The following is a 10,145-nucleotide window of genomic DNA, read 5'->3' on the forward strand; positions in this document are numbered from 1 at the left end:
AGCGTCTAAAACATTATCACTATGTAGAGAACAATGAAGATTCACAAGTCCTGCATTTAGACGTAATGCCTTCAAAAGCTATAGATTATATTTGATAGTTTTTATGTCGAGCTTGCGACATTAAACAAAGCGCTTAGTGGGAGACAACCCACAAATTTTCTTTATCCTTATTTTTATTTCTTCTTTAATTATTCTTCTAAATTTTATTTAGTATTCATTCTTAATTTATTTTAACTCATAAAATTTTTATTCTTTTCTTCTTTCGGCATTTGGCCAAATCCTGACTAAAACTCTTGTTTTTCTTTTCTCTAGCTAACACTAACCTGATGGGACAAATTGATCGTATGGGTATCAAATTCAGAGGGAAAGCTCAGAAACAAAAGTTTGAGGAACTAGTAGAGAGAGAGATGCTACCTAGTTTGTATGCTGATGATTGGGCAATGACTGCCCTTGGACTAAGAGAGAGTGTCTTGTATTTGCTGAGTCAAATAGGGTGGGAAACCACTCCTATCCGTAGACAATTCGTCACTTACCGGAGACTGACTCTAGAATTCCTTAGTTCTCTGATCTATCTACCCAGCCATGGAAAAGGAATAAGCAGAGGTTTCATCCAGTTCAAAATGTTCAACATGGAGTATCAATTTAACATTCAAGACTTTACCAACCTTTTAGGTTTCCCTACCTCTTTTGATACATTCACAGTGAGCCAAGAAGAACTTTTTGAATATAGAGAACTTGAACACTTTTGGGGAGGCTTGACTGGAAATGACGATCCCGAGGAACATGAGTTTCTTTCTGGAAACATACATAACCCGACCTTTCGTTATTTCCATAAGATCCTGGCCCACACCTTATTTGGGAAGAAGTCAAACAGTACCTCAGTTTCACGTGATGAACTCTTCATCATATTTTGTGCTTCCCAGAACCGTCCAGTAAACGGTGCCACTTTTATGTTGGCAAATTTTGACCGCCTTATCCAAGATGAACGAGCACCAATTCAAATAGGCGGCTTGATAACCATGATTGGTAATGCTATCGGATTACGTCAACCTATGCTTGACTTAAGCCCTTTTGTGGCATTGCGACTATGAGTATACCTTTCCTCTTTAACACTATGTTTATAGCAAACCTAGGGTCTGAAGAGTTTGAGCTTATAATTAACAACCAAGTTCTTTGCCTATTCACCTTGCCTAGTCCAAGGACTAGTGTTCATAACCGAAATAACTGGCTCTACAACCTGAACGGAATACCCTCTCCCACTAGATCTACTGAATCCATCCAGGACTATGAGATTTGTGACGACCAGATCCCTTATGCTGAATCTGACCCTCAGACACCATCTGGTTATTATGATATTGATCCTCCTCCTCAACCTGTCCCGACCGAAGAATCGGCAATACCCGATCTTAGACATCATATGCCCGGAGCAAATTATAACACCACCATTCAGGCTTTGATGTCAGAACAGGACGCCCTCAGAGAAGAGTTAGCTAATATGGGACAAGAATTTTTGGGATACATGAACAATATGACAAATCAGTTCCACGAGTTGCTAAACCGTGTTAACTCCTTTGCTCCTCCGGCCAGAGATCATGCAGATGGATAGAAGTTGTTTTTCTTAGTTACTTAGTTTTAGTTTAGGTTATTCATTAATTTTGTTTCAAATTATTTTAGTATTTGTTTTTCTTTCGCATGTTTGCTTTTGTCTTCCAATGTTACATTATGATTATTTTATGAAGCTATTGATTTATTTTACTTTATTATGACTTATGCAAATATCTATCAATAATGCTCTCTACTGTTGCTACCTACATAACTTATTAAAGATATATATATAGTATGAAAGTAGAGTGGCATGCAAGGCAAATTAAAAATATCACAATAGCAAAATAAAATAAACATATGCATAACAAAATAACTACAATAAAGTATAATGATAAAAACAAGGTACGTTGCAAGAATGACTGTGTGACGAGCGTCGCACAATCCATTACGGTCGTCACACCAAGTGCCTGTCACGCCCGTAACACCCCTGTCACGAGCGTGACACCTTCAGGCTATGTGAACGTTACTAACCGTTGGAGACACGACCGTTACACCACCCACTTTTTAGCTTCCCCATTTATTCACGTTTACCCACATTTATTTACTTTTCAACCACTCCCTTTCCAACTTCCAAATCTTTCCCTATAAATACCCACCATACTTTTCTTCATACACCACAAACCATTCTATAAAATCAATTTCATTTCCCTTCTCCCCTTATTACCTCTTTCAAACCACTTATCGGTATGGCGGGAAACCAAGATTTCGGAAATATCATTTTCCGATCCGAAGATGAAAATTATCAAAGGGAGCAGTTTGAGCGTTTCCAACAGCGAGGCGTCCAATCCACCAGGTATCCTGATTTACATTGTTTACAAGAATTAGGATTACTTCAAGGTATAGAATGGATGCTCCGCCTTGCTGATTTAACCTTTCTTTGCACTCATAATCAACCTACCTACCCCGCTCTCACCTTAGAATTTTTAAGTTCTTATTCGTACAACACTCCTACCGGTGAAGACGAGTACTTAACCGGTACCGCAACCTTCCGCATGTTCAACACCGAGTACTCCCTATCCCAAAACCAATTGAGCACCATGCTACAATTTCCTGTAGAAGGTCAAGTCCACCCTAGGATACCCCCGAACTCCCAGTGGCATATAAACGCCTTCGACCTCTTTAGAAAAATTTTCGGTGTGGAAACCAACAACTGGGATGTATTACTTGCTTCGCATATACATAACCCAACCATCCGGTACTTCATCCGCATCCTGCAAAACACTATTTTTGGTCGACCGAACAACAGCAAAGTCAACGCCAAGGAATTATTTTTCCTTCACTGCGTCTTTGCAGCAGATACACAGGTAAACGCTGCCTCCTTCCTATTTCATCATATCTGCACCCTATGTGCTAGAGACCGTCAACCTTTTGTAATTGGTGGATTAATCACCACCATAGCACTTGGCTTAAATCTTGGGGATCGACTTCAGAATTTACAATCTCTCCCACCCCTATTGATGGATATAAGCTACTGTCGGTCCAGCCGCCTAATCAAAAACAGGGTAGGCGGAGGTTATTACCTTATGGTGAACAACCAGGAAGTCCCAAGTGTTGTTTTACCCAACATTGCCCTAACAGATGTCACCAATCCCAACCGCCACATCTATGATCTGAATGCTCCCGAAGCTACCGAACCTACGCAAGCAAACCCGCCTTCAGACAAGTTTGCAGAAATGGAGCAAGGTGATCAGGTTCCTGCCCAACAATCAGTCCCGCTCAACCCTTCCGATAATGCAGTTGGTCCATCCTCACGACGTCGTCGACGAAGAAGGCCAGCAACCAACGACGACATCATGGATGCTATCGATGATATGCAAGCGCAGAATCTCGAAGTGATGCAGATGATGCGCCAGATGCAACAACAACAGGAAGCGAGGAATGCAATAACCGACCAGCGGTTCACTGAGTTGTTCAACAGGTTTGACAACTTAGAAGTACGTCAACGATCACCAGGTCCAAGAACAGGAGGCGGAAGGCAGCATTGACTTTAGTTTCCTTTTCTTTTTTGTATTTCTTTTATTTTCTTTGAAACATTGGGGACAATGTTTCATTTAAGTGTGGGCGGGGGGGGGGGGGGGGGGGGGGGGGGGGGGGGAACAACCTTGTTCTTTCAATCTTCCCTTTCCAAGTATGTTATCTTCCCCTTTTCATTGTTATTTCCCTTTCTTACATAAAAAAAAAACAAAAAAAAAATTTATTATAATATAGATTTATTTTAAGTTAAGTCCCTAGTGTGAAAAATTTCTATTATCTATTCCCTCAAATTTTCATGAGCCATAATGAAAATTCAACACACTCAGTAAGTATAAAGGTTGCCTATTTCATCAAACTTGAGAAAAATTAAGACAAAAATTATTTCCGCCCCAACGCTCTAAACAAACCTCAACATGTTAGATCAGAAAGGTGCCTGTTATACAAGTCCCTGGACTTTTAACTTTATAGTAACCCCGAGTAGTTTATACAAGAAGTCAGCACCATCTTAATAGCAAACTACGTGGAGGGCCGATGAATATAAGTGAATGATTCCCAAAATAAATAATATATATATATATATATATATATATATATATATATATATATATATATATATATATATATATATATATATATATATATATATATATATATATATATATCAGGAAATGCACTAACTAAGTTAGGTGATCCTTACCAGATCATTTAATCTAAAGGTTGCAGATCATACGAAAGCATAATACAAAAGATCCATTATGAGTTGGTTCAGCAGGTATCTGGTGCTGAACTTGGTAGGGCGGACTACGGTCCGATCCCCCGCAATTTGCAATGGACTAAATAACGAAGTTATCCGAATTATGTACCAGAGCTTCAAGCTAAAAAAGGGATCAGAATCACTAACCGGTCACTCCACTATGTGCGCGAAACGATAAAGGGCTTAATGTGATTTCGCTAGAATGAAAACAGGTGAAAAAAAGAGTAAAGGAACTAGGCTAGTTATAATAGCATGACCCGAACTGGTTTGCATAAGGTAAGGTTATCGGAGGTTGTAACAGTAGTTGTTGATGTCAAGATTAAACTCAAGTTACTTCTAAACGTGGTTTACTTGCAACCTAGTACGAATTGATGTGTACTTTGAAATTTCACCTGGCCAAATTTTTAAAACGATTTCTATACTGTATCTTGCTTGAGGACAAGCAAAGGTCTAAGTATGGGGGAGTTTGATAACATGAAATAATATCACATTTTTGGACTCGATTTAATTAAATTGTATCTTATTATTTGTTTCGATTTATTTCATTTTATTCTATATTACTCGGTATTTTTCCTTTTATTTGTCTCAGGTAATTTATTTGAAGCATAAGTGAAAAAGGAAGAAAAGGGGGTGCAAAAAGACAATGAAAAGCAAAATCCACAAAAGCCCAACCCACAATCACAAGCCAGGAGCGCTGGACATGTGACGAGCGCCACGCAAGGTGTGACGAGCGTCATGCCCTGCTGCCTTGTGTTACGAGCGTAACACATGGTGTGACGGACGTCACACCATTCTCCTATATTTTTGGCTTCAGAAGCGCAACAGAGGCACGTTGAAGCCTATTGTTACGCTTGACTCTTGGAACGTGAAAGCTGTGGAAACCGTTACAAGTAGACTAGTATAAATAGTCACTTCCTTCCAACCCTAAAGCTCTCTCTTCTTCGTCCCTTTTTTCTCTTCCAGCCGTGCAAGCATACTTTACAGCATTACCTTTTTACAGTTTTTACTTTATTTGCAATTTTTATTTCCTTTTCCAGCAAATCTTTTAGCACTTAATTAATTTTTCACACAATAGTTTCTACACCGGAAACTATTGTGTATCTTTTACTGGATCTAACCTTACGTTAGACTCTAGATTTTTATTCCTTCACTTTTATTTTCCTGTCTGATTGAAGAATTCAAGAACAAATCCAACCGGTCTGTGGTGGAGTGTTCAAGATTTCCATTAATTATTCAGGTTCTTTAATTATTGTTTGAATTTATATATGCCCTGCATTATCGTTTATTTATATTGTTTGCCTGAGATGGATTTATTTAAGCATGATGATTGTTTAGATCTGTTTAGCATGTCCGGCTAATTTATTTAGGTATCGGTATGTAAAGTAAGCGGAATGAAGGAATCAAAACTAAGTTGGCTTAATTACGTTTAAAAATGAAATCACTCTTTTTATGGTCTCAATTTACAAGTTTAATACCAAGGTTTTTGTACGAAAGTAAAAGACTAAAGAAGTTAAAATCAATAGAACGAAAGTTTGAGTTTTTAACTGGACAGTGTAAATTGGACATTAATTCTAGATCAGGGCGAAAGCAATTTTTAGAGTTAATTAAATTCTAACCTTTTTCAAAAAGTATTCTTAAAAGTTAAATGTGAGAACGAGAGTTAAGCATTTGAATTTAATTATATAATCTAAGTCAACAGAGCGAGAGTTTGAGACGAGGGTGTTTAAACGATTAGTATTTTCTTAAAAAGAGTTTCTATAGATTCTATTGTTTTCAAAAAGTGATTTTGGACTTAACTAATAAGTGACAGCTACGTTAATTTAAAGTCATGGTCTATTCAACAGAGCGAGAGTTTGAGAGAAGACTTTTAATCAATGGTGTCCACTGAAAAGATTTATTTTAAAACCAAGAAACCAACGAAGACTTGATTCCCTAATTACGACGAACAACATACTGATATCCGCTTAATTGATATTTAACCTAGATCTCATTTTAGTTTTAACTTTTCCCTAAACAATCAAAGTATCATCCGCCTTAGCTTTACGAAGTAACCTTAGAAAACGGTATATCGATTCATAAGTCCCTGTGGGATCGATATCTTTTAAAACTACGCGATAGAACTGTGCACTTGCAGTTTGTACCCCAATTCGACTCATAAAGTCGCGATTACATATGCAAAGAGAAATAGGTATCACCCAACAGAGTCGGAACGGGATTAAGAGTAGAGAAAATCCTAATAGCGTTCACATCCACAAACTTGTCGATGTTGGGGAACAATACCAATCCATAAATGAGAAGTACAAATATGGCTTCAAAGGCGTCCTCACTCATGGCCTTCCCATATACAGTAGCTTGAGCGATGAGGAACTCAGAAGGGAAACCTTGAATTCCACCTTTGGTAGTCATATGAGCACCAACCAGAGATTCATCTATGTGCAACATGTCTGCTATCTCTTGAGAAGTAGGAATACTCTCTAAGCCACTGAACGGCAACTGGTCTAGAATAGGTATACCCACAAGGTAGGCATACTCCTCAAGTGTAGGCAAAAGCTGGAAATCCGGAAACGTGAAACAACGGTACAAGGGATCATAAAACTGCACCAATACACTCATCAACCCTTCGTCCACCTGAGTAGTCAGAAGAGAAAGAAGCTTCCCAAAACGAGCCTTGAAACCCAAAGGATCTAATACATAGGATGCCAGATTCCTTAACTCTTTCAAATCTGGTTGTCTGAAACTGTACTTCTTTATATTCCTTCTTTGTCTTTCCATGTCTGAAAATTTGCAAATAGACCTCTTAAGTTCCTTGAAAATTTTCTTCGTTATTGATGATATGGATGCAAATGGGTGCATGAATGCATGAATGCAACAATCACACTCAAGGATCAAGAAAAACACACCAAACAAAGGTCATGGGATGGATCATATCATCCTTAATATCAATCATCCATTTTGGTGGATTATGGTTTACACCTTATCAACACCCAAGTTCCATTGATATTAAGGATACATGAACGGATCAACCATGAATCAAGGGTTTGTTGCAAGTCACGAGCATGGAGTTTAGGTTAAGAACCACCCAAAGGGAGTGTACTAGGGTTTAAACCTGCCAAACATGTTCTACAAGAGGTTCCCATAGTCATTATCCCATCTTTCGGATATTATCGGAGAAACGACTACTCGTATTCCAAAAAATATTCTCAAGAGAGACTCTTATGAGTGTAGTATCGTGTAACAATCGTATCAAATCTTACATTTGAACGACTTTCGCACTACATCCTAAGAATAGGCCAAGATGGGCTTGGTAAACTAAGGTCCTTGGCTTCTAAGGTCTATATTGGAAAGAGTAATGTCTAACCACAACTTACTTGTGTGACATTATTGATCCCAACATGACCTCCACCAAGTGAATGGACTTGCAAGTCAACTTGCTAAGGAATAACTCCACACAAGTCAACAAGACTATGCCATTCTCCTATCCTAAGTGCACTCGAGTCCGGGTATAGAACTCATCTCACAAAGATCACCAAGCATACAAGAAATTAATATCAAGCAAATCAATCATTACATACAATACAGTAATCCCAAATTGCACAAAAATATGTCGCAAAACAATACAACATGACAAACATGAAAAGTAGGCAAAACCCACTAGGCAAAAGGTCCCCAGCAGAGTCGCCACTTTTCTGTAGCGGAGTATTCGTTACCATTAGAGATATTGACTAAATCCAAGGTAAATCATACAAGTCGAGTCGCCACCGTACTTCTATTTATCCAAAGGAATGGTTAGAAAGCGAACAAAAACCTAAAAGTTTTAACAAAAACTAGTAAAAGAGAAACAGAGATCCGGGTAAGGGGGTTGGTTATGCAATGGGAAGGTGTTAGGCACCCAAAACATCCTAGGTACTCCTAGGGAGCCCTTTTCATACTTGTTTCAAGGTTGTTGTTTTGTGAAAGTTTATTTGTGCAAACATGATTGAAGGGATGAGAAGAGAATATAAAAGTTTATTTACATTTTGTGTTTGGATGGATAAACCCATTGCCTACGTACCATCTTAAAAAAGATTAGGATCAAAACCTCGTAGTTCGGGGTAAAAATCTCAAAACAAGTTGGTGAATTGATTGGTCCAAAAGCCTTGAGGTATTTTGTTATCAAAGGGAGAAAACTCAACCTAAAACCACAAATCCACCATGTGAGGATAACTTCAACATGCTAGTGAGGGGTTAACCCTATAATAAGCATGGAAGACTCATTGTCCATCACTAAGGATACAGGTGAGCATTACATCTACCACAAGGATAACTCAAACCTAATAGCTAAAGGTTATGGAAAATTTGATTAAGAAAGTGGCCATTGGAACCACAAAAAGACATTTGAGTGGGTTATATTTACCAATTAGAAGTATATACAAAAGTGGTCAAAGTGGGTTTAAAGTTTCAATTCAAAATAAGTATTATGAAAAGAAGGTTTGAAAATCAAAAGCATAAGGCTTAGGTTTCTAATGTTTGAAAACAATGGTTGAATGTTTGCACAAGGAGTTTTGGCTTGGGTTAGAGTGGGGAGAAGAAGAAGAATGGCTAAGGTCCTAAGTAAAGCAAAAAGATGAGGGATGAAGAATCAAAACCATAATAGAGTCCCTCTCTTGAGATCATATTGATGATCCAAGTAGCTCCCATCCTTTGGAATAAGCAATCACACAAAGCATAAGCAATCATCAAACAAGCCTCTTAAGAGATCCTCAATGTATCTTGTGTCTTTCACTTTGGATGAACATGGCAATGGTCCTCCAATTAAGCTCAAGTGGGAACCCCTAGCACAAGAACACACACATCAAAAGTTCCATGAAGTAAAATCAAGAATGGACAAGAGTGAGTTTAGAGATTTGGTCCATATTCATCATTAAGGTCCTTTTACTCCAATTTTGCATAAGGAATGTCCTAGAATCTAAGTCTATTTCTCCATTCTTTGCATAGGATATGTCCTAGAATCTAAGTCCACTTCTTTGCATTTGGTCCACAACAATCAAAATAAAAACACAAACACAATAGTATATACACAATTATGGGCTCAAGTGAGCAAAAGGCAAATGGCATTAACATAAACATGGGCTCAAGTGAGCAAAGAGAAAAGCAAATGGATAAAATGTGCAAGAATAGTAAATTGCATAAAAGTAAAGAGCAAAAAGTAAATGTTAATTGTTAATGGTTAGTGTTAGTAGTTAGTGTGCCATAAGGCAAATTTAGCGCTATGTTAAGCAATCGTAATTGGACTTATGTAGAAGTCACAACTATTTGAGGCCGGTCAATAATAATGTAGGCAACAACACAAGTTAGAAGTCTTGATTAGTGAACCAAGTTCCAACAACTTGCCATGCCAAAAAGGAAAAGAGAATTGATCTTGTATTAGTTTAAGTCCTTTGCATGATTTAGAAAACAACCTATCCTTAATGCAAAGCCATTCACTTAATCAATTGATCAAGATGAATTAGATTTGAATCAAGGAAGATTAAGTCTCCCTAATCAATGCTAACTTATCAACCTTCAACTCATTGATCAAAAACGAAGAAGAGGATGAAGAATGGATAAGGAAAATGGAAAGATCAAAATGCAATAGTGAAATAAGATGTACCAATCCATATGTATTGACCAAATGACATTGAAAGTCAAAGTCAAACAATGAGAAATCAAACATGAGGTGAAGATTGGAGATCAAACAATAAGCAAAATATTTTTGGCATTTTTAATATCAAAATAAACTTGAAAAAGAAAGGCCAAACTTCAAAATTACTTCAAATCAACCTTGAAAGGTCCA

The sequence above is a fragment of the Lathyrus oleraceus genome, chromosome 2 (genome assembly GCF_024323335.1).
Source record: "Lathyrus oleraceus cultivar Zhongwan6 chromosome 2, CAAS_Psat_ZW6_1.0, whole genome shotgun sequence".
In the NCBI taxonomy this organism is placed as follows: Eukaryota; Viridiplantae; Streptophyta; class Magnoliopsida; order Fabales; family Fabaceae; genus Lathyrus; species Lathyrus oleraceus.